The sequence below is a fragment of the Melanaphis sacchari genome, unplaced genomic scaffold, assembly GCF_002803265.2.
Source record: "Melanaphis sacchari strain LSU unplaced genomic scaffold, SCAv2.0 Contig2_pilon_pilon, whole genome shotgun sequence".
Classification (NCBI taxonomy): Eukaryota; Metazoa; Arthropoda; class Insecta; order Hemiptera; family Aphididae; genus Melanaphis; species Melanaphis sacchari.
Genome location: NW_020271173.1, coordinates 5,440,908 through 5,468,438, shown reverse-complemented (window position 1 = coordinate 5,468,438; position 27,531 = coordinate 5,440,908). Strand labels below are relative to the sequence as shown.

Genomic DNA, 27,531 nt, shown 5'->3' with positions numbered 1-27,531 from the left:
ACTTGGATACAACCACTCGTTAAAATATTTTACGATTATTTATACTTTTAAATATGACATACTATTATAAATTTAAAATTTAAAACATATTGAGTTCAATGATTGATGTTTAATATTTTAATCAAAAAACACAATTAAATGAAATCATACTGTTTCCATAATGATTGAGACGACATTTTTTAATCTATAAGAGAAAAAGGGTTCGACTTCAATGTACTCATTGGTCAATATTAGTGTGTTGTATAAATATTACAATTATTTTTTTCTTTTTAATAAAGTAAATAGCTTTATAAAATTAAATTTTATGTTTAAATTAAAATTTGTGTACTTGAATAGTTATTTTATAGTAGTAGTTATACACTTACTATAAATTATTTTAAAACAAGTAATACATTTTCAATTTTTAAATAATATGTTATAAAAGTACTAACATTTAATTTGTAATTTAATTAATATAATAGTAATTTGTAGGTACTATTTTCCAAATTTAAAAATTTTAATTCTGTTTAATTATAAATATATATATATATATATATATATATAAGAAGGTATTAAAAAAAATAAAATAAAAATAATGTTGTAAGTATTAATTAATAATTACGTATTATATACAATATTTAGTATAGGTTTATATGTATTGGTATTTTAAACGTTTGATGATTAATAAACGATATTATGTTGAGCAACATAACTTATACGTAATTTATATATTATGTTATTATATATAACATAACTGTTATAAAACTATGGTTTTAATCCTTAGGGATGTTATAATAATTGTGAAACAGGTTGAAAAGCAAGTGTACTATTATGATGTACGAGAAAATACCACACGTTATATTCAATTTGATGTATTATTTTGTCTTAAGCGCAGTTCATGTTATAATAAATTGAATTTTGTGCCTTTTATAATTTAATTTTCATCTACCTTAAACACATTTTCACTGTCACGGTTCATAAATTGAGGAATAGTGTATGCAGATTTTTTTTCATCCAGACTAGATTAATAGGACACACGTTCAAATTTAATTAGAGCAGGGCACGTATTTACAGCCCGCTGGCGTTTTTATGACCACATTGGGACCTATGCTAGGAGATGTTATCGCACAATATTTATAGCATTAGTTAATCATAAAAAACGACAGTAAAGAATTTTTGAGAAAAGTTATTAAATACATTTAATTTACTATCATAAATAGTTGAAGGCTAAGTGAGTGTGCGGTTTTTAATATATCCATTATTTTTTTTTCAATTTCAACAAAATTAAGTGTATAGGTACTCATTATTTATGTATAAATATATATTTATTTTAAATGTTATAAAGAATTTATAAATTACATTGAAATATTTTTCACTGAAAATACCCTTTTGTTATGTACAAAAGGGTATTTATAAATGCAATTTTCATTCAGTATTGTTATAAATCTTGACAAAATTACACGAATTGAAAAGAGCAGATATTATCATTATAAATCTGTAATATGTGTACATCTTTGTTGTATCGGAAAAATGTAAATTATCAATATTTATTTGTTATTTGGTTTAATCAATAAAGCACTATGATTAAATATTTTATATATTTTAATGTTTGTTTCAGTATTGCAACTATTTTAAAATTTACAACAACAAAAAATAAGTCGAGAAGATTTTTATTTAAACATGCACATGACTTGATATTGGTTGCTTTCATATTCATTGGAAGTACCGGGTATCTATTTACGTAGTAAGATCAAAAAGTCTCCGGAAATAAGTCCTAGTTATATTTTTGGAAATAGCCGAAAATTATATGTTTGAATATCTGGTAAACACGAGGGTTGTTGAATTGTGGAATTTTTTTATCAGCTTAAATTCTCCGAACCACAAAAGATGATTGACGCGGTGCATTGTTATGATGCAAAAACCAACCATTTTCCAATTTATCTGGCTTTTTTCAACAAATTAATATTTTTAAACGTTTTAAAATTCAAAAATCAAAGTTGACTATTTGTTATTCGGTAAAAATGTTCAATGAACTAACCCTTTGTTGTCAAAGAATACAATCGACATGATCTTAAATTGTGATTTGATAACATGTGTTTTTTTTTTTTTTTTGGCTTCTGTGACGTTAGCGACGTTGACGTGTGAAATTCTGATGACTGCAATATTGTCTCTGGACAAAAAACCCAAGTTTCGTTTATAGTAATAATTTTTTGATAAAAAGTCCTTTTATTTGTTGAAAGTTTAAAAAGTTCAGTGATAATCAATTTTCTGTTTTCATTTGGTCTTCGGTCAAAATACGTGGAAAAAATTTCACACTATGTAGCGCATTCCTAAATCATTTTTCAAAATATTTTTTAGTGGACCTTATGATTTTCTTTATATTTAGTATATCTTAGATGCACAAATAACCAACGGATTAAATCAAATAACAACATTTTTCGACTATTTCATCATTTTTTGAAGTTGATGGCCACTCTGCTCTTTATCTTCAAGTAATTTTTGACTATTTTTGAAATGTTTAAATCGATTATAAACGATTGTGTTTTTTAATGCTCCATGATATAAGCAAAATTTAAAAATTCAAGCGTTTTTGCAGTAGTTTTGCAAAGTTTATTATAAAATTTAATGTTTTCCCGTTGTTTGAATTTTGAAATTTAAGATAAAAAAAAATATGTCTGCTTTTATGCCAATAACCAGATAGGAATTTTTATAAGAAAAATATTCATTTTTTTTTATAAATAAATTTCGGGTACTTTTTGATCTTACTACATAATAACTTTTGCAATTATATATTATAATATTATTGTACTAATTAACCTATTCGACCCGATTTTTAAATCATGACCGATTTACTTACAAATATTTGATTTACATCACAAAGTTGGTGAAGAGCGATTTCATGAAAAAAAGTAAGTAAAAGAAATTAGAAGTATCTGCACTGTTATGTATTTTACTGAAAACATTGTATTTAAAAATGTCATTATTAAATAAAGTATGTTTAAAATTTCTATTACTTGTGAATGCAATTTTAAATAATTGAAATAGTCACAAAATATTTAAATAAAATTGTTTTTCGTTGTTAAAATATTAATTTTATCAAAAAAAAGTAGTTAAATAATACAGTAGTAAAAATACAAAAATTTATTTTAAAATATCTAGTTTTTTTAAATTTTAGATGACTGAAATTAAAGGAGAATTTAAACTTTGGTTTGTGTGATTTTTTAGAGTCACGTCATTGTGTTGACCGAGTCAGTGTCTTTTCTTGTGGAATCGCATCGTGAGCTAGATATTAATAGAAATACTAAGCAAGATGGTATAGAAACAGAACCCCCAGAGAATTTGCTATTCTTATATTCTTTGTGTTAGTAGTAAAAAAGAAACCAATATATACATACTTTATACAATGTTTCCTTTTTCTCATCGATTTTATATTGTTTTTTTTACATTCTATTATTTATTCTATTATTTTGAAATTATTTTAAGTCACATAAGTAATAAATACAATATTGAATATATTGTATTGATTTTTTACAGTATTAACGATTTTTATGCAAAATAAATAAACAACATTATATATTTTCAATACCTTTTTTTTCCATTTAAAAATCCGGAACGGGTGGGAACTGTTTTCACACTACTGCCACCCAATTCCGTATCGTTTCTATTTTAAAAAATTAATTTTATTTAGACAATAAAGTTATTAATTCAATAACTATAGGTATTAGTTAATGCGCATTTAGTATTCATTTGGTATTAAGCACTCGATTAGATTTAATCAAATAAAAATGCAATATACTTTGAAAATAGAAAATTCAAAATAGTACCTATTAAAGGTTTGGAATAACTCTTATAAATTATATTTCTATCATTAAACATATTGCTGTTATATTTTATAATAAAATAATGCTAACGCGTGAATTTATATTCTGAGATCTTTGCGAGTTCAATGATTTGGCATGATAAAAATAATTATAGTATGATCTTGTATGTCTTGTTTTAGAATGTTATTCATTTAAATAGAAACCTAAAAAATCTACGTTTATTAATAAAATAGAAAATGTCAAAACAAATTTATCGCATTCTTTACTATAAATTTAATTATTTAGTTGTCATAAATTCCTTATTTTATTTAAGATTATGTATAAGTATAATGATAATCTTATTAAAAATAAAATATGTTGTCCCAAAGTACTAGGAGATACATATTTTAACTTTAAAGATACTGTTCTTTTATTTATTAACTATCACCATCAAATTAATTTTAATTTTAGTCTAATTAAAATAATGATATTAAAAAAAATTTACTTTGCTTACCATAGTATTAACTATTTTTAATAAATTCTGTCAAAGTTATTTATTTTGCTTTACTATTTATAAATGTATTTGTATTAAAGTTATTTTGTCTATTGCGTTGAATATTCTTTATTATTTATTAAATTATTTGTTTCTGATCGTTAAATACAGTTATTATTATTTTAAATTTAGATTGTTATATTTAATTGTATATTTATTTTTAAAGAATAATTATTTTATAATAATATGTTTTATACTATTACAATTTACAATAAGCAATACAAATTAGTTTAATATTCCATCTGTATTTTAATTTATTTGTGAACTATGATCATTATTTACGGAACCTAACCTAACAAGCACTAGAAGTTATCATAATAAAGTGTGATATAGATATGAACTAGGTACCTTAAGAAAATCGATATTTTCCCTTGGTTTACATGGAAATAATTGATTCGCTTTGTTTTTGAAACTTGTGATATTAAGTACGTTATAATATAGATAACATAGGTTATGTCAATCAAAATAATATATCATAAAATAATTCAAATTTATTAAATGAATATATATTATATAAGTAAATTATTGTTCGTTTTAGTATTTTTTGTAATAGATGAACTGTAATTTTAAAACGCATGAAGTAAAATTAAATATAAATGTTATTTATCCAAATAAATGAACATAGAAAGTTTGTAAATACTTTTATCTGTTTAATTTAATAAAATAGAAAGAACAAAAATTATAAACGATTTGGGAAAAATAATAGAATAATCATGATAAATTACAGATTGACTTACATAGTTAGTTAATGAAGGTGATGTTTAATCACAAAACTTGACACAAATAACTGAAAGTTACTAAGCTGAACTAAATCACTTCGAATTGTTCCACAAATGAAGATAAATTAACTAAAATACTTGTAACGTTGTTTACATAAATACACGCGTGTGTATAATTATTCGTAGTTTCGTGAACAAGTTTTGTTATTTTGAAAAGTTATATTTTGGATTCTTAAACTTCCATAAATTATTCGATTCTTGACTTGAAATGTGTAGTATGTATAATGTATATGTTATTGAAATTTAAAAGAAAAGTTAGAATTTGTTCAATATTCATGTATAATATAGGAAAATGTATAAATAAGAACTTAATATAAAATAAAAATTCATTTCTACTGTCAAAATGGTGTGTATCAAGATTTAAGATGACATAAATTTAAAACTTAGACGATAAATAAAAACCAAACAGTTGTTTCAGTAAAAAATAATTCGTTTCATTTTTCTTGTCTCAGGCCTCAGTCTAGATTTTTATTTTTTATTAAAATTTTGTTTAGAATGAGAGATATTTGGAAGTATGTGCAACTGCAGTATTTTATTTTTATGTTAATGTTATTCGTCTCTAAATTTAAAAAATAGTTTCATTAAAAAGTTAAGAATTTTTTAATTTTATTCGGTTTGAAGAAAGTTATTATTTTTAATTAGTTTTTTGTGATTGCTATCCTAATAAAAGTGCATTTAATTAACTAAAAATAATTTAAAATAATACTATTTTATGTGTATCCTCACTATATTACCCGATTTCACTCAAGAAAAATGAACAAATATAGAATACTGCACTTGGTGTAATTCGATTCGGTTTTATTGTACTTAAGTTTTTGGTTATATCAGTGTATGTGAACATTCCTTTATGGGTAAATTCAGTCGTGAGTGGCTATCCGGCTATATTATTTTGAACACACTTTAGTGTAATTTGGTTTAAGTGTAATAAGAAGTAATAACTTCATTAGAAAGTCGGTTAAAGTTATTTTTCCATTTGAGAAAATGAACAATAAATGTTTAGCACATAGATTTTTAACATGATCAATGTGTGATTCCATAGGTTTTTTTTTAGATTAATGTAAAACCATGACAATTACACGGGAGTATTTCAATTTCATGTCTCATATTTATAGGGACAGGAGTTTGGTGTATTTATACTGAAAATCTACTCCATAATGTTAAGTGATTAGATGGTTTTTTACTTTATACAAATGGCAACTAGAAATAAATAAACATTTAATTTTTTTTTTTATCTTAATAAGAATCTCAGTCTAATCTATTACCTATCATATATAAGTTTAATTATGAGAAACAAAGAAGCCAATGTTATTTTTCTTGTTTCAACGATTCTATTAATACATTTTATGAAATACAGTTATTTAAAAGACTAGCTGTATTAAATAAAACGTAATTTAACGTTTATAATATAATTAGATTTGCGTACATAGTTCAGGTTTTGGTTATAAATAATATGATATTAATCAAATTTGTTGTAAATTTTTAGATCTATAACATAAAAAATATAAAATTATAAATAAATACTACTTTTTATTTTTAGATATTTAAGAAAATAATGATTTGTTTTTATAATCAACTTAAATTTTCAGCTTTAATTTTTAATTTACAAATAGATTACTTATTTTAAAAACCGGTTAGAAAAGTTTATGAAAACTACTTATTAAACATTTTGATTCAAAGTATGCCTAGGCATAACAAATACAAAGATCCTTTTAACAATTGAAAAAAAAAAACAATTGTACGGAAAAGAAATAGTAATAGTTTATTAAATGAAAATAAAATTACTGGCAGTATTTTTCGTTCATTAGGAGTCTGAAAATCTGAAGTGAAACCATAGTCATTTTATGACACAAAAATGTGTAGTAAAAAACTCCGTCGTTATAGTTTAACAAGATCGATAGCATATACAAAAGGGTATTGGTGTATTACCGAACACTCATGTGTACAGTTGCAGAGGATTCGGTTTCACGCATCTATATTTTCATTACGCGGTATTAGCTATGTAGTGTAATAATTCTATGGCCTATGGGGTCGAGTAGTTATGAGAAAATATACTCGGTCGTACTTAAATAACAGACAGGCGCAGGGAAGCGTGTAATGCGGTAGCGATCCGAGTTTTAATATGACGTGTGTAGTGATAAAATCGTGGACAAAGTACACAGAAGTCGCTACCGCGTGTAATGTGTATAACACCGTAATGACGTATACATGCTCGACATCTATGCTCGTCGAAATGGTGTTGGGGAGAGTGATATCATTATTATGATTTTTCTGTTTATCTTTCGCGATATAAAGCTTTTGCAAAATGATCATCCGACGAGCCGTCAGACGCCGTCTATACACGGGCCATGTATTTTCTTAGTCGTCATAGATTTGTATTTCTGTGTAAGCCCGTCAACACCCGACCAAGTGAAAAATACGATCACTTTAAAGGAAATAATACACCGACTGTAAACTACAGCAATTGTGTGGATTTTCTTAGACGACGATACTGGCACACATGGCTCATGAGCGTAATGCACTGTGTTGTGTATGCAATTGACACAGACAATCGGTCCCAAACGATAACGTGTCGGTCAAACGATACATATTTATCTACTTTATCAAATTCTAGCGTCACAAATTAACTTTGAACGCGCACGTGCCGACGAAAATATGGTTTTGTACTCTATCGGTGAAATTCATAATATTATATAATAATGAAACATTTCAACGTTGACTCCAAATTCGCTTAATACTGGTAAAAATGCATATTAATATTATGATAGTCGATGAATGACGAAAATTGGAAGCACGCGATTAATTTATAGAGTTAAAAAACGATGAACTATCTTTAAAAAAAAAAAAATCATTTATTTCCGTTAGGAGACGAATTGGTCAAAGAAATTACAAAACTTATATTATCATACATTGAATGAACTTCAGACAACATTTATTTTATTTTTAGATATTAAACGGCAACGAAGAAATTATTACTGTTTTGTATCTACTTGTTATCAGATAAAACTTTCATGTTTGTTCCAAAAAATTACAAGCTTATATTATACACGATTGATCTTAAAATGTTATAATGATGCCTATAGTAACGGTGCGATAAACTTAATAAAGTACCTTTAAATGATAAGTATTATTTTCTTAATATTCTATATTACGCTGTTACAAATATCTTTGTAATTATATTAAAATTACATTAGTTTAAAGCAACTAAATTATTAGATAACATTGTTATTATTATATCTAAATAGGGTTTAAATGTTAGTACACTTATTAAAATATATTTATTACATTTTATTTAAATGAGTAAAACAAATTTAACTATGTACAATTATTATTACGGTTTACAAAATGATTTGAAAACAACAATGACCGTCAATCTTACTTAATCAATATTATTCATTTCTTTCGTTTACCATTATATTCCATAAGCTACCAAATCACCATTGTCGTCTAAGTAACATTAGATTTTTACGGTCGTAGCTGATAATTAATCATCAAATTTAACTGCCAACATGCAAGTATCACCCCCACATTTTTGACACATTATAATGACAATATCATATACTCGACCGACTTTCAAGTTCAGTCCACATTTTTCAGGTTACCTTACAAATGATAATGTATAGATCTAGTTATCGAGCCTCATTAAATTGTATAATAGCAAGAAATAAAAGCCGAGAATAGAAAAGGTTGAAAGGCGTTAAGGCGTTTCGTTTGGTCTTAATCATTAACCATTCGAAATTAAATAACTTTTTTTTTATGATCTATTAACTATAAAATAATATTATTTGTTTCTAATAAACTGTGGCACGTAGGTAGGTCACATATTATATTAAATATTTATATTCCTACATTATATAACCTAAATATTAACATTTAAAGCTTTTATAAATATTGAGTAATATTATTTTAATATAATTGAGTAATATGTGGATAACGGGTAGAGTAGGGACGATAAAGTGTGTGGTGTTATTCCTCCTTAAAAATTATGATATTTTTAAACATAAATCTAATTGCCTTATAATAAGTTAATGTAATTGATAAAATAATTTTTTTTTTTTGAAATCCGATTCAGTTTTAGATATTAAGAGGTAAACCTACAAAGATTCACTTTTGTTTCACATTACTCCATTAGGTACATGATGTAAAGTAGGGATGTAAAAAAAATCGCGTTAATGTCCCATACAGAATGGCTTTAAACATAAATAACCATTTTAGTTATTGTAGAAAATTATTATATATTATTAAATATACATGTTTAAAACTTACTAAATAAAAAAGTATTATTTTATCTATTTATTTTATTACAAGAATTATTATAAGGTCAAGTTATTTTTATTGCAATATACAAATGTCATAGTATTATTTTTATTATGATAGTACTAAAAGTTCGTTTTTTATAAATATTGTAATTTTATCGTCGATGGTGACTAGGGCAGTGTCTCATAGTTTTGTTTTTTATTTTTTTAAATTAGTAAATTAGTCAAAAAGTTTAATAGTAAAACAGATATGAGTGTATATCTTTTGTAGGTACTCGTACATAGACGTTTGATGTAGTATAATTATTAGTCATTAATGAATGATATCATATATTGTATCTAAGTTGGTGTGGAATATACTAACCTGATATGATAAAATTTAATTTATTTTAATAGACAATTTTGTGTTTGATAATCTCACCACAAGCTCAATAATATAGTAAATAATTAAGTTGAAATATTTTTAAATTTTCAAATGTGTAAAAAAATAGTATGTATATTGAATAATGTTCATTGTACATAGAAATTATAAAAATAAACATTATTTTCAGACAACATTACATGAGACATTTATGTTATATTCAAACTAATTTGACATGTTTTTTTTTTTTTTTTAGTATAAAATAAATTATAAAATATGTTAACTCAAAACACGGTGCTTGTACGTGACGTATCCAGACATTATGTACGTTTTTTTTTTTTTTTATACATTTTAAAAAGAATAACACAGACATTATATTACTACAACTGTAAATTGGATTGTATTGTATGATATAATAAACATACGTATTTGCATAATATAAATAAATATACAACCTAAATGAAATATTATAAATGTAAAGTAATTATTAAATTAGTTACTTTATTAATAAGTTGATTGTTTGTTAAAGCTTTAGTATTTATTTTAGGTTTTAAAATTTGAAATCATTTTTAATCTGGAACAAAATATGTATCATATATTTGAATTAACTATAGTTTTTTTTCGTGGTTTTTATTATTAAACATATATATTCATATGTGTGTTTGTATGTACAAAATAGAAATAATAAACTAAAACATAAAAAAATAAAAATATTTATATAATATATTTTTTTAACATTTTAATATTATTTCTCACTCAGATAATGAGACGTAAACATTTTCAGATGAAAATACATTCAAAATATAAATAATGAAAGATAATATCACTTTAGCTAAATATTTCTCGACTAAAATTAAGTTTTCAGAATAATATAACTTAGTAAACGTAATAAAATACGCCCAAGTCATTAACACTATACGTCTTAAAATATAACCTTTTAAGCGTTTTCATGATTTTGTATAATAATTAATTTTTGCATTAAATGAAAAATGTATATTTTTAATTATAATTTAAGCTAAAGAACACTTAATTTTAAATTAAGTTTAATATACAATATTTATTTATCCATTTATATTATTTATTTTTATAACACGTGAGATATTTGATTAGGAATAATAGTATACAGAAATCAAACTTTTGAATTTATGAAAAAGAAACATATTCTTTTGAATGATAAATCATTCAAGCGGAACTCATTGTTAAATTAATGCTTTTACAGCATTTTACTGGATATTAATTATAGTTAAGTGTTTAAAGACTGTTCATTTAACTTAATATGTCAATTTTACATAAGTTTTTGGAAAAGATATCATCAAGCAATATATTCTTATAATATATTCTTGTAATATGTTACAAAATACTTTCCTAATCAGCAAATGGTTTAACAATAGAATTTATTCACGGAAATTTAATTTAATTCACATTTAATATTCCCGTAATGTTTTAGTCCACTGAGTTGGCTACTGGCTACTACTTTGTGCACTATTCGAAGTGTTGATCCGAACGACAAAATTAACAACGGGCCTAGTGGGTTGAACTATGTTATCGCAAGATAAATCTTTAATGCTAAGTTAACAGTCCGTTGAACATTAATTTCCGCAAGTCTGCTATCTGGTACCTAAGCTAGCACGGTGCTATTTGAAATAATTGTGTTGGTTTATTTTCTAGCAATATCTGTTTGGAATTAGACTATTTCATGATTGAATTTAGTTTTTTTTTTTTGGTGTAATAACGGAACGAATTAGATTAAATTAGAATGACTATAATTGTTATTGAGTTTTTTTTTTTTTGTATGACTATACGCTCATAAGCTTTCACTAAATGTTTATAGGTATTTGTACTATAAAATAATCACGGAATACATATTTCAGCGTATTAATTTAGTATTTTAATGATCCAAATCTCATAGTTTATCTTGGTGTATAAAATTTAGCTTATATTGGGAGATATGGAATTAAATAAAATTTTTAAATCAAACTTTAAATTAGAATATCCATAGAACTGTGTTACTTTATACTTCGAACTCTATAAATAATAATACAATTATTAATTAAATCTTGTCGAGGCTTTTTTATCATAGAAAAAACGAAATCAAATACAATTTTAGTATAGTTATATACTATTAAAACAACGATTTCATAAAATAAATCACTATTTTTTTTCATTTGTCTTCAAATATGTGTAGGTTAAAATATATAAAAATGAATAGCTTATTACATTTGTATTATTAAATTACTTACCTCACCTAATCGAGCAATTTTAAAACTAAATTATTATTTTAGAATCATACAATGTAGAATTAAAATTCATATTTTTGTGATAACTATTAGGTTACGAATGTTTACAATTGAAATAAATATTAAATTTATAAGCGGGTATTAATAGAAAATAAATAGTTCATATATTATTTTATAAAAATAGAAGATAGTAGAAGTACACTGTAGTTAAAAAAATAGTTTAACATAAAAACCTTAAATTGATTTTAATTAATTTAATGAATAAAAAGTTATGACATGTATATTCTTAGATGTCATGACGACATTACAAGGATCTACAGTAAAGTAAATAAATAAAAATAATTACGTAACGGGTTTATTATAGTACCTAACGACATGACAGCGAATCGACTTGGATTATAACCAACTTTTTGATAACTGGCTAGTCACTGATTTTCAACTGTATACCTTATACCTATGTCATTTACATTGACACAATTAATGAATACCATCGGTTTTGAAATTAGTATTTTCATGGTTTATGCTAGATGTAGACTAACTAAAAAATTATGAGTTACAGAACCCCCCTCCCTCAATATATATATATTTTATTGTATCACTGCTCATATGACAGTTTAATTTTTTTGATTAAACTTTACAAAATTGTGCTGATAAAATTTTCTTGTTTGAATTAAATGTGCACCTAATACGTATACTATCAATATTTGAAAAAAACATTGTGCCTCAAAAATTAGTACAAAAAAGGAAAACAGAATGAATCATTACATAAATGTCTTAATTCGGCTTAAAATGTTAGTGATAATTATTTTAAAGAATAAAATTCTAACTAAAAATCTATTGGGAATAGTAAAACAGTGTTCAAATTTGTGCAAGCCACACAAAAATATTAACATAATATTGGGATTTAACACATTTAAATATGTATCTACACAACATCACAATATATACACAACCCTAGTACTACAGATTTTCATTTATATTTATATATTTAAATTGTATGTTTTTATGTATTTTTTGTTAATAAGGGTTAAAAATAAGATTTTTGTATTCTTTGTAGACAGATGTTTATTTTTTGAAAACACGTTTATTAAATTTCATTGTCTTTGCTTCAAAAAGCTGTTTTTTGCAAATCAACTTTTATAAACTTCCTTCTAGTTCTTTATAGCGTTAATATATATTTTATGATACAAAGTTTTTTTTTTTGAATACCCGAATGATTCTCTAAACTGAGTAAACTGGTAAAGACATTTTATTTGTTTTAAAGTTTGTTGGAAGATTGGCGGATTTTAAGGTACCAAACTCTCTCTTATGCTCATTTATAATAAAAATATTGTCGTAGAATTATAAATGGGTTAGAATTTATTAATGAAAAAATATATTTTTTTTTTTAGATTAAAACGCAATCAAACATATTTTTTGCACTATAAATTGATTAGTTTGAAGTTATTTATAAAAAATGTAGATACAAAAACTTTGTTTTATAAGCTTGATAAACTATTAATGGTGCCTTAAGTCAACCCATCGTTATTTATGTATGAAAGTTTTCCAACTTAGTCAGCATTACTATAAGTATATCAAAACTAATAATATTGTTTAATAATTGGTTATTTCTATACCTTTAATATGTTAAATAGCAAGTTTAACAAGTTATACAAGTTTGATTGATTTTTTGTTCCACTTTGTGTTGGTCCATAAATCAGTTGGTCTAACCTAACCTTAAATTTCGTATTTCTGTGATTATAAAAATTAATATTACTTGAATAATAATAAATTGGTTCAAATAATATAATGATATTTTTTTACGATACATAGAAATCTGAAAATTTTACAAGCTTGAAGAGTGTGCTCCTTAATTTAATATACATCATATATATTTTTAAGGTGTTGTATAATATTTTATAACATTATAATCTATGATCGATTTAGTATATTACGTATAAATCTACCATGCTGAAGAAATTTTAAATATTATACTATAATTTAAGTTTTAGTTTTGGACGTGGAGTTTAAAGTTATGTTAAGTTTAAACTGTACTCGACATTTGGTGTTCTTCGTGTCATCTAAGATTTATTCAAATAAGTTTTGAATGTTCTTGAATTAAAATAGTTTTACAAACAATGTTCTACCATAATATCAAAATCGACGAATAATTTAAGTGAATATATAAATACTAAAAATTCAGCGTTATTTATAAGATAGGTATATATTAGTTTAATACATTTTAATTTCATAAAATATTATGATTAATATTCAAATTTGAATTATTTGTAAACTCTACTTAAAAATTATTTTTATTTGTTATTTATATAATAATAACCTAACGCCATCGTTATATGTTGAAATGTAGTTTATAATAAATTGGACAAATATGTAAAAAAAAAAAAAAAACAATATTTAAAGTGTTATTACTAAATACATTTTTAAATAATTAGCTATATTTTCGACAACAAATTAAAACATACAAATGCTACAAATTTATATACTAATTATGATTATAATATATTACTTTGTCTGAAAAGATTTTTTAAATGTTGTATTCTAGCACTCTTCTTCTAAAGTTAAATTTCATATTGTTTTTATTATTTATTAAATGTTATTATAATAATATACTTGTTTCAAATAATTAGTATTTTAAAAGTTATGTTAATTTGTATTTTAAAAAAATTTTTTAATTTATTTATTTATTTTTTGGAACTTTGAAGATGTATTGTTAAATTTTAATGTATGCATTAAATAATTGATTAAATGTACATAATATGTAACATAAGATTTAATGATATTCTTTATAAATTATAAAATTAAATTTTTTTTTTATACAGTGTTTAGTGTACTCGTTATAAAAAACCGTAATCAAAATTGATATATTTCTTAAAAATGTGTATTGGGATATAAAAATAATATCTAAACTAAATCGTGTAGTTGCAGAAAAAATCATGAAGTATTATAACATTTTTAAGTTTTCAGTTGTGATAGTTAAAGCCCCGAGGGTGTCGGAAGACTATTTTGTGATCTCAACGTGTCAGTGTACGTCCATTGTAACTCGATAACCACCGTTTGTCGCATAGACAAGGAAAAATAACGGTTTATCAAATACTTTTACTTTCTTGAATGATATGATATAAAAAAATCAAAAACTATGATATCTGAAATAAAAAAAGAATAAAACCGATAAAACAAAATATTTTTTAATATTGGTAAAAATTGCATAAAAATACAAATGTTGTAACGAAATATAGAAAATAAAATTGGGATTTTTTATATGCTACCAAAAATTATTATATTTTATGTTATGTTTAGTAATACGAGAAAATAATTTTCTAGTAATATTATAATGTATGTATTACATATTGAAACAATAATAGTTCTACGAGTATTTAGATATTAAATCCGATAAAAACACATATATATATATTTATATTATTTAAATTATTATTAATTTTTACCAACAGGCAACAGTATAATAGTAAAACATAGTATATATATGTATATATTTTTTAATTTTCTACAAAGCGTTGATGAAATGTAAATACTATTTTAAACATTTATAAAAATATTCAAGTGAATATAAAAATAATAATAATATGTGTAAAAATTAAACGAAAAAACGTGTTTTGACTTTCGACAAATACGACGAAGTTTGATCCATTTTAACAAAACAGATTTCTGAGAATTTGTGAATTCAGCATTGTGTAAGTTAATAGTTTAGTTTGAATATCAACAGGACACCAAAAATAATACAACCCGTGCACTGAAGTGAATTTCCCGTTTCCATTGCACAACCTACCCGTGATAAACCATAAACCCTCATTCGTTTACCACGTATTTGGTGATGGCAATGCAGCAGTAGGGAATATATTTCGGTGCCAAATTCCACGTGACTAATGGATTCCTCATATATATAGTCTTATGGAAAGGTGTGCAAGAGTGGTACAGAAGTAATAATGTTGTTTGCCAATCGATTTCTGAAAACCAAACTCGTCCATAACGGGCGTGGAAATCCCCTCTACATCAGATACTGACACATTCGTACCCCCGGGGAAATTCTCGTGACATCACTTAACGGCCATAACGAGTTTGTCAGACTCCACTAGTATTATTTTGGGACCAGGTAGAACTTATGGGTCATAATATATCATTTGATGAAAACAACTTTAATGTTAAAAAATTATATAGACTTCTGGACATACATGTAAACTTGAAAGATTGCAGAATAAATGCAGAATAAGTTGTCGAATTACTTTATGTAATACATTTAAATTTAAAGATACCATTTTAAGATAATAAAATGATTTAAAACCATTAGTTTCTAGACTTTAAAAATAATATTGTAAAGAAAATTTAAAGTTTACAGGACATATTTTAAAATTTCTTCTAATAATTACAAAGATAAAATTATGATTGAAAATTTTGACATTTTATTGAGTGATATTTTTTTGTAGTGATAATATTAGCTAATAAAATACAGCCTTCTCTATAAAAATCTATGTAACTCCTTGTTACATTTAAAACTAAATATTTATTTAAAATTAACTTGTTTATCCATCTAAATCTATCACTTTAGGGTTTAATGTTATAAAAACATTTCTACCATTAAATATTGTTATTAAAAAAAAAAAAAAAAAAATACATATTTTGTTTTAAATTATTGAATTTATTTTTTTCAGTTTTCTGTCCATAAATTGTATTGGAATATTCAACCAAAATATTCATGAAATAAGAGTTTTAAACTTAAAATATGTTTGGTAATACGTTAAGTATTGTGAGATTTTAATTTCATTAAATATTTTTTAAAATATTTTTAATGCAGCTCAAAATAATTGTATCTAAATACGTTTACATTACGTTTACACTTACATTTTTTCTTGTCTAAAGAATATTGTATTCCTAGTACTTATTTCATCTATAGTCAAGTATTTAGAACTAATATTACATATTATATACTTATTAGTTCTAGATACTTGACTATGAATGAAATAGGTACTAGGGATAATACATATTATATACTTACGAGTATGTGAACGTTTTTTGCGTTAAAACATTTTTTAATAGAAAAATATACGTACGCATATAAACACTAAACTTATTTTTATATAAATCCCTAACTAATCTTATTTGGATGTATGGCCTTTATCTATGTTCTATGAAGTCATTCTAAATACAAATAAATAAAATATAAACAAATTTCAAACATTCTAAATTATTCCAAAAAGAAAATAAATAAATATTCTATCTCACAAGTCTATCAAAAAATACATTCGATTCTTAATAGATAAAAATTATTCAAGAAGAACTAAAACTATTTTACAAATACTTCCACAGTACAAAATGTAAATCGATTGTTTAAACTTATATTTAAGTTTTCATAATAGTTTAATATTCAAGGACAATTTTAAATTAAAATAATTTCGATTTAAAAATTTTCAAAAATATTATTAAGTTAGAGTTATATACATTTGCCAATTATTTGCAGTTATATTATATGTACAATAGTATTATGAGGTATTAATTAAAAATTGTTTTTATTTTTATTTAAATTAATTTATTCTAATAAGATATATTTTTGTATTAGAAATAGAATTAAAAAATGTAAATGATATAATTTAAAAATAAAATAATATTATGTAAGTTGTTTTTTAAAACTTTATTTTTTACGTTCTTGTAATTTTATTTTAGATTTTTAGCTGAGTGATGAATAATTTATTAATATTAATAATAATTTGTGTTTTGGAGAAATACTCTTTAATCTATAATATGCAGGTAAGTTTTCAATAGAAAATTGGATCACGTTTGTATATTTTAAAAGATCAAAAGTAAAAGTTCTTATTATTAATTATCAAAATGATAGAGAAAAACGTAAAAAATAATTGTAGTAAATGGGAATATTTCTAAAACACTAACTCGTGTGTTTATTTTAAAAACACATAATTAAATAAAAATCTTAAAAATTAGCAATTATTTTATAGGTATAGTTAACAATTATATAATTTTAATAATTTATGTCTTAATCCAGTTCAAGGTTTTTCATAAGTTTTCTTCCCAATAATTAAGGGAGAAAAAAAAGTGTAGCCTCATTGAATTTTTAAGTGTTAAAAAATAAAATATTAATGTAAATGGATTTAAAAAAAATAAAATTAATTGTTTTTAAGTTTAAAATTTTAGCTATTTTGTTTTTACTAAAGGAAAATATAAATTGTGTAAACTTAAAATATTTTAATTTCTTAAATTATCGTTTATTTTTAATTTGATGAAATCTAAGACAAAATTCAGACCAATTTTATATTCGAATTTTAATTTTTTAGTTTGTTTTTAAGTTTTGATTCAATTCATTAATAAACAAGATTTGTCAAAATTAATTTTAAAAGAGATTTAGAATATTGAATATATATATATTTTTATTATAAGTGTTTGAAGTTCCTAAATTATTCGCCAAAATTTCGAAAATTTGTTAAGTATTTTGTAAGTAATTAAATGTGAATAAAATTTGTAATCAAATTAACCAAGGCTAGAACAGTTGAAAAATAATTGAACATTAGGTTGATTATAAAAATTCTTACAGCAATCGAAAATATAAAAATACATAATATGTACAATTTTGTAATGTATATAATATACCTGTAAGTAAAAATATATTGTGAAGTTTATTTTTATCTAAGTTAGTCCAACTAAACGTATTATGAATAAAATAAATAGCATTTAGATATTTGAATTCTAATTTTGATAAAATTAGGTATTGATACATAATAATTTTAAAAATATTTATATTAATGTAAAATATTGAGTAATAAAAATGTACGATTTGATTTTATAATTATAAATAATTTTATAGTATATCATAATAATATTCTTTATTAATAGTACAAAATATTAAATTTATCAAACTACCAACAAAACAAATAAATTACTAATAGGTATAGTGCTTAATAAAACTTAATTATAAACAAGTTTTAAAAATATAAGTTGATGTTATTCCGTCCCTGCTTAGAATCATTTTTTTTATACACAATAATTTGTTGTTGAAATCAATTTGAGTATATAATTTATATTAACACACTCAAAAAGGAATCAAACTCAAAGTCTACTATTTATGTTGTATGTAATTTAGGAACTGAATCATAATGTTAAATCATGGTAATTGTCGTTTTATTATGTATATATTGTGCAGCTTAATAAATAATTTACTTGACTGTGTGAGAAAAAGAATAAAATATAAAATTAATTTGATTAATTTTCATAATTCCATAACTAGTACATAATACTGATAATAAAAAAATAAAAATTGCTACTGTCGATTTGTTTTGAAAAAAAAAATTATTTTAATACATAAATTGAACACACATTAAACTTATTGCTTAAAAAGAATAGACAATAAAATAGAGTTTGTGAATAATTATAAAACATCATTATTTGCGTTATTTGAACTTGGGCAACGTAAAGTTTTGCATATTAAATTTATTCCACATTTCGGAATATTATATTTCTTCATAATATAGGTATTATTTACATGTATCGCATTAAAATATAAACTTTTAGAGATTATTTTATTTTTTTTACTGCAGTCCGCTAACTTTTATAGCATGTATCTAATACCTATGTTTTTATATTTTAATATATATTACCAAAGTTTTTTTTTCTAATCATTCCATTAAACAATTAATAAATTATGAATCTGATGACTATGTTGTTGGGGACTGCAGAGTATGCTTTTTACATTTTTATATTTTTTTTCCACCACTCATTACTTTCTATAACAGTAAAACACGTTGACGTTGAGTTATTAAATAATAATAAAAGCTCTTGCATTTAGAGTGTTCCAAAAACTTCATTTTACCCAAGTAACTAAGTAATATACCATTATGTAAGTTATTTTGTAAGTACTGCTTAATAGTTATAAACATAAGTTTATAATAATATGATTATAATATAAAGCATCCATTTATAAGTGCTAAGATTTATATATTACAATTATGCAACTTATTTTTATACTGTATATTTATTTAGGTTTTGAACATTGAAATAATTGTAATTTAATAAACTTTTTTCTATAAAAAAAAGTCTAAACCAAGCTGGTTTATAATTTTTTTAAATTTGTTGTTGTATATGTCTTACGATTTTAGAAATAAGTTATTAAAATAAAATTATAATTTAATATAATATTATTAAAATATTGTCACTAATTACAAAGGTACAATTCTATTTTATTTTAAACTATATATATATATATATATATATATACTATATTTTCAATATGCATCGTTAACAACTTGAAAAAAAAATTTCTTTAAGTTCTATGCTGTCAATTAATTTGAAGTAAATTTACTTTGGATTTTGTCTTTTTAGAAGGGATGTAATTAACAATTACCAATACAATATATATATAATTAACACATTTACCGATTTGTATCAATTTTATCGAATAAAAATTAAATAAGTTATGTTATTGTTGACCTATACTTTAATTTTTGAGTCGAATTATTTGAGAAAAATATTGAACAAAAAATGTTTACTAAAACATTTAGTAAATAATAATTTGTAGTTATTTAAATAAAATAATATCTTAAAATGGTTAAATTATATTATTATGTTATAGTCTTATATTTTTTTTTATTTTTTTTTTTAACCCATAAGTATGTACTTTTTTGAAATATGTATCATTAAACATATCTATTGATAAGTTTTCTGAGGTGTTATTATTGTAAAGTTACTAATATATTTATGTAAAAGAAAAATCAGACTTTCCAGAAACAAAATATGAGAATTAGTTGGAATTAAAAAAAAAAAAAATGAATTTCAAAAAAGAAGATTTAAAAATCGAATTCAGAATTTATTTGTTATTTATGATTGGTGGAAGAAAGATATAAGGCTGATTTAACGTTTTAATGTGCATAATTTTACTTACATATTTGTATTAAATTTTACGGTGCTATGAAGCTTACGTTTTAATTAAGTTTCTTGGATTGACAAAATGTATTTGTTGTTAATTCGGCAAATGCGTTGGCGGAAGTTATGCCATGACTACACAACGAAACCACACCGATCTGAGCATGATGAATTGAACTCAAACTGTCTGTAATTTCAGTTACCACATTAATCCCAATGAAACGCTCCTACCTCGGACAACCCTCCCATTCATTGACACCTGCTATACACCATTATCATTACCACAAACTAATATAATTTATAACATAATTTTCCCGAAATAGCTTTTGATTCGAAAATTACATTAATTTGACCGAAAATGTTTTGGTGTGCTCAGTCCACTAAACGCTTACTACTTAATAGTTTTTTATCCTATTAGATTACACATCCGTTATCGTTATGTTGAATAACTTTACTTTGTTGGGTACCAAACAAAGCCGTTGCCACCGATTTTTCGCTTTTGATTTTATTAAATGAAACTTTTGATTCCTAGTGAAAATCTAAAAAAAATCTTTATCACTCACACCCATATCTAGAAATATGGGCAGATTTAATCATATCCGATAGCACATTGATTTTTTTATAAACGTTTTCATACTTTTAACCAGTAAACAACTTATTTAACATTATTAAGCCGTGTTAAAATGTTATTATGAGTATTACACATTAACTATTTATAGAGCATTATACTTAATAATAATACAATATTTTATTTTTTTTTTTTAACATTTATTTGAATATATACAATCTGTAATAGTGTTACAATAAGCATATGAGTTGAAAATTACAGTTAGCAGTGAAATTGTGAAGGGAGTAGCTACCCAGCAGTAACACTCGACGTGAATTTGTTTGGCTATTTTACATTATATACATACACTTATGTTAACGTTTTTTTTGTTTTTTTTTTTTAATTTTTTTTTTTTTATATCATATAGTATTAATTAAGTGCTAGCTAATTAAATCGCGACACCAGCGCTTCTTTAGTCTTCTCGGTGGATTATCAGGAATGTTTGCGGAGTTGAGAGCTAGAATAAGCGGATTGGGTTGGTTGATTAGGCGAGAGCGGTAACGCTTATAGGAGGATGTGACCACGTCGCCTACAGTTGGTAGTCCGAGATCTGAATGTAGAGTATGATTTGTAACATAGAAGGGAGCGTTGGTAATTATACGAAGAGATATCGATTGAAACGTTTGTATTTTGTAAATATTCAATTTTTTTGCAGCATGTCGAAAGTATTGATTTTATTATTGTCTATATCAAGTTAAATTAAGTCTTAACCGGTTTTCCTATTTTTTGATAGTTAATATTTTTCAAAAAATTGTATAGTTCAATATTTTTTAAACATAACTCATAAATTTGTTTTTTTAGAACTGACAAAACTTGTTGACAATCTTATCAGGCATAAATATTTTTTCAGCAAATGGACATTTTTAATTAAGAGTTATTATTTTTCTTTTTTTTTGTTATTTGCACTTTTTATCTAAAATATGAAGCCTCTTTACGTTTATCTTGAAATTTATAAAAAACAACTTATGTATTAGTTGCTATAATAATTATTTTATGAAAATATTTTTAAAACATTTTAACATAATAGAGAAAAACTATTAATTAATTTTAATGGTGTTTTAGTTTCAAGACAATAAATTAATGTTTAACAAACTATTTGCAATAATATCTTAAACCAATCAATAATATTCTAATTTTTCTTATGACTTAATTTAATTAAATGTCATTAATAATTTTTGTTAGATTATCTAAAAAAACATCACAATGTTTTTTCTTAATATTTGCTAGTGTTAATGTTTTAAATCTGTAGTATATATTTTTTTTATTTACCATACATTTAAAAATTCTAATTATAAAACAAAATATTGTTATATTTTAAACTTAAAACTACATATTCCACTCTAAAAAGATTTATAAAATTATTATTTTCATTCAAATTGAAATATATATATATGTATATATATATTTATATAAACAATCATAATTTAGTTTTATTGTATTTTCATTTCATTCACATTTTACTGATTGAAAATTAATTAATCTATTATAAGTTTAAAATAGCAGGTAATTGAAATTGTTTTGTATTTTTGAGGTTATTATATAATCCAATTATTTCTGACTTTTTAAAGTTATCAAATTTTGTTAAATGGCATACATATAACGTTAAATGTATAATGTTTGGTTATCATTTTTAAAATAAAATAATATATTTATATCAATATTTAAGGATACATCTTCTTAATATAATATTATTTATTAATAATCATCATAGCTTAAGAAAATTGAGCCAGGGTTAATATTCATTAAGAGTTAAAATACTTGAACAACTAAAGTTTGATAAGGTTAACATATAGATCAATGATGAAGTCACATTAAATAAAATAAGGCGAGTGCAAATTGGTCGAACCAGATCTGCATTGTACGAATGAGTATAATATGGAAAATTGATTATAAAAGGGTAAGGGTAAACGTAAAGGATTTGTACAGTTAAAAGCTGTTCCGTGTTCTATAATTTCTCTTCTATAATAACGGTCACCTAATTATTTATTAATAGATTTTAAGGAAAATCCTTAGCCATTATTTACCACCGTTAACTTATTTACACTTACATGACGCCGAATTTACATGCCCAACTACCAATATCCGAAGGATTTAACGTAAAAGATGCTAAACCAGTACCTCGTTTGTACGTGGATTTATTTAATATAACAATTTACATTAATTAAACATAATAAATAAATATAATACAATATAGGTAATTTATACAAGTATTAATTTTAATAATATAAAGAAAGAAGTCATCAAATAATAGAACCCAACAATATTTATACTATTACGAATTATTGTTTAAGAAAATATTAATCTTTTATTTTAAGAGAAATGATTTTTATGAATGAATAATATTTAAAGCAGATTTTTTAAAAACTTTAATATTAAAATCATCAGATATTTAGTTATATATAGATGCAATATTACATATATTTTTATTTTTAATAAATATATAAGTTATATCATAATATTTGAATAATAGAATTGTCCACTTTGTAAATTAAAAATTTGTGATAGATTTTGTATAGGCTGATTGAATATTTATAAAATAATTTAAAATTTGTTAAAAATTGTTTAATGATCACTAATATTCTTTAATTTTTATTCCTAAAAAATCTCAACATTGTATATTATGCTGAATAAAAAACAAAATAAGCCATATGGTTTTATGCTTTAAAGCCGTGGTTATTTATATTTATATTCTTACAGTGAGTTTTAACAATGAAAAACTAACATACATCAAAATAATTTTCTAGTCACAGTATGTAAATCTGGAACATCTGTAACGGCGGGTACGTGCTCACAAAATATATGTCTTCAATAGAAATACTATAAAGATGAGCCCAAGAGACTCGTAAAAACCCACGAATGCAGAAAATGAATTATAAAAAAACAAAACAAAAAAAAAACATAAGACAAATTTATAATGGTTAAAAATCGCACGTTATAACTTATAGTGTACGATGTAATATTACTTATTATAGAGTAGAAAAATTCTATTATAATTATTTTTTTTCGTGAATTGTTGTGTTTTTAAATTTTAAGTGGATAACGGTTAATTAATAATTATAACTGTAATATTATAAAACAGACCGATATGATACAAATTATAAGGTATAAAAAGGTATTTGACAGTTTATACATCAAATCACTAATATTGCGATTTGTGATGCTATTATAATATACAAGTATACGTATACACTCATTTGATTTTCTTATTGGCGTATATTTCAGTTTGATTTTTTAGTAAATAATCTATAACAAATATGTTTTCTTAGTAAATTTCTTAATAAATTTCGATAAAACATAATATAATTTTCAGCTAAGAAACGAAAATAAAATAAGTAACTGCCATTATTTCCAATACCTATTACCTAGTATTATTGAAAAATAATTGAGGCTGATTAAAATCAATTGTATTAGTTATAGTATTTAACAATCAGTTTCTTTTTTTCTATAAAAAAATGAATAAATAAATTTAAAAACTAGATTAAAATCAAGAAATTCAAATGTAAGGTAGATAAATAAAAAAATTAGAATACAAAAATTAAAACAATTAGACAATCATATTTATTTTTATAAGTACTTTATGAAGTTTATTGATTTAATGAATATTAAAATATCATAATATTGAAAATATTTATCAGGTATTATAAAAATTAATAAGTATATTGTGTTATATTTTTGCTTGGTCTAATTGAGAGGTTTAAGTCCGTCTTCGGAGTGGAAATAGATATATTTTGGAAATTCTTAGAATTCTAGAGACTTCGGATTATGTTAATTAATTAATTTTATTTATTTAATGTATTATATTTTCTTATAGATTACTTATTAGATTTTAATGAAGAAAATTTAATCGAGTACACGGTTGGGTTACGAATATTTTCGACGCGAATTCAGTTATTTGTCATAGGAAAATGTTTATTTTGCAATACTTACTTAGTAAAAACAAGAGGTTTGTAACAAGTACTTATTCAACATTTAACTTAAGTTTTTGTTTATATTTCGAATTAATTTCTAGAATTAATTTATGCATTTTTAATAAGTACAATTAATAAATTACGTTTCGTAGCTCATAACAGAATTGCATTTAGGATAAAATAGAAATAACTCATACTATATTTTTGTAAATTACTAAAATTTTTTTAAACATTATTTAATTTAACAGCTATATTCTGTAATAATTTGTTAAAAAGTAGTAATAATTAAAATATATACAAGCATATTATCCTATATTTTATGGATCCAATTATAAGGTGAAATCAAGTAATTTGTATATTATTTAATATTAATAATATTATATTATAATATGAGAGATTTTCAAAATTTTATATTTTAATAATAAATTTGTACTGTTCAATGTTTAATATATAATATATATTATGTACATTTATATGTATTATAAACATTTTAATAAAATATCAAAAGAAATTCAAGTATTTTATATTTCATTATAATGGATTATTAAGAAGTTATGTTTAATGCTATCAAAAATATTATTACTTAATAAAATAAAAAAAAAAAAATTATTTTTATTATTATACAATATTTTTAATACTTTAAATTCTTAAATTCAATAAATATTTTATAAGAATGCTATAAGATACATTGTATTTATATTTTAATGACTTCGCACCTTTATTTACAAAGATGATTAGTTAAATTATTAATTTTTTAGGGAGTACATATTTAATAATATTACGACAATGCACAGTCATTTTTATTGTATTCATTTTTTGTCACTCATTAACACAGATTTAAAAATTATAACACATTGAAGTTTAAAAACACCTTAACTAATTGATTGTTATTTAAAGCATGATTTATACTTTTCATAGTTTAAATTGAAACTTAAAATATTTTCATAATATTTTCAGGACATTAATTTTCTTTATTAATATACATAATTTTATTTTATTTAACAAATTAAATGTTTCTCACAGCGTGAATTCAATTCTATTTGGAGACAAAATTAAAGTAGTTAATCATATATATATATATATATATATATTTAACTAATTCTACCCAAAAGTCTATGTTTAACGAATTATATTTGAGATGAAAACACAATTGAAGTTATTAATCAGAAAAATAACGAAAAGAATGAATTTCGTGACTAGAATAACAGCTACAATGGATAAAACGACTGTTTCTGATTAATTGATAACATTTTTTAAATAGACAGGAGAGAAATTAAATAACAGCTAAAGTATTTTATAAATATATGTGTTTATGTTTTTAGAAGTCAGTGTGTTAAATTAATTGAATGTTACAAGTATTACAATTTACGGTAGTCCAAAATTCGAAGTCTCCAAAAAATTCGTAGTTTAATTATAATCATATTTTAGTATTAAATTATATTTTAAGTATAGATATTTTAATTTTACTAAATTCATATTAAATTTAAATTTTGACACTGCTTCATAATTGAAAACGAAATATAATATATTATATATAAAAGGACCTAGGCGTAATTAACTAACTATACATGCTGTTTAAATATAATTGATTTAGAACATTTTTATTTTATAATCAATAGTGTAATATAATCATTTGCATGATACATCGAATAATGAATTTTTTAGAATAGTCAGTATTTAATATTGTCGTAAAACTATTATATAGTAATCATAAACAATATATACAACTTTTTAATATACTTAATTGGCTGGATTACAAAAAGAATCAGAATTTTGTTTGTAATATTATTTATTTATTTAAATTGTATTGAAACTGCAAACCCAAGTATAAACTTGAAATCTTAAACTTAAGATCTAGATTTGTTGTATAAATTATAGAATATTATAGAATATGATATTATCCTGTACTTAGTTTTCTCATATATCACGTATTCTTAAAGGTGTTTGTGAAGTTAGTGTAAAGTAGAATGAATGAATTAAAATGTATGGGTTAACTTCTTCGTTATTTAGGTATGCTTATCTATGCTGTTGTGGTGTGGACCCTTGGAATTAAATTGAAGTCGAAGTACCTACTAAGTTTAATAATATAACTTGAGATTATAACAAAACAATTATTTATTTATCCTATTTTATACTCGTATTTAATATATGTATAATAATACAATTCACAAAAGTAC

At 22.9% G+C, this 27,531-nt stretch overlaps 1 protein-coding gene across 4 annotated transcripts in view; it reads right to left on the bottom strand.

The window, feature by feature from the left end:
• Positions 1–27,531, bottom strand: part of LOC112595790 (NACHT domain- and WD repeat-containing protein 1) — a 188,360-nt gene that overhangs the window by 52,578 nt on the left and 108,251 nt on the right. The gene's annotated exons all lie outside the window — the stretch shown is intronic.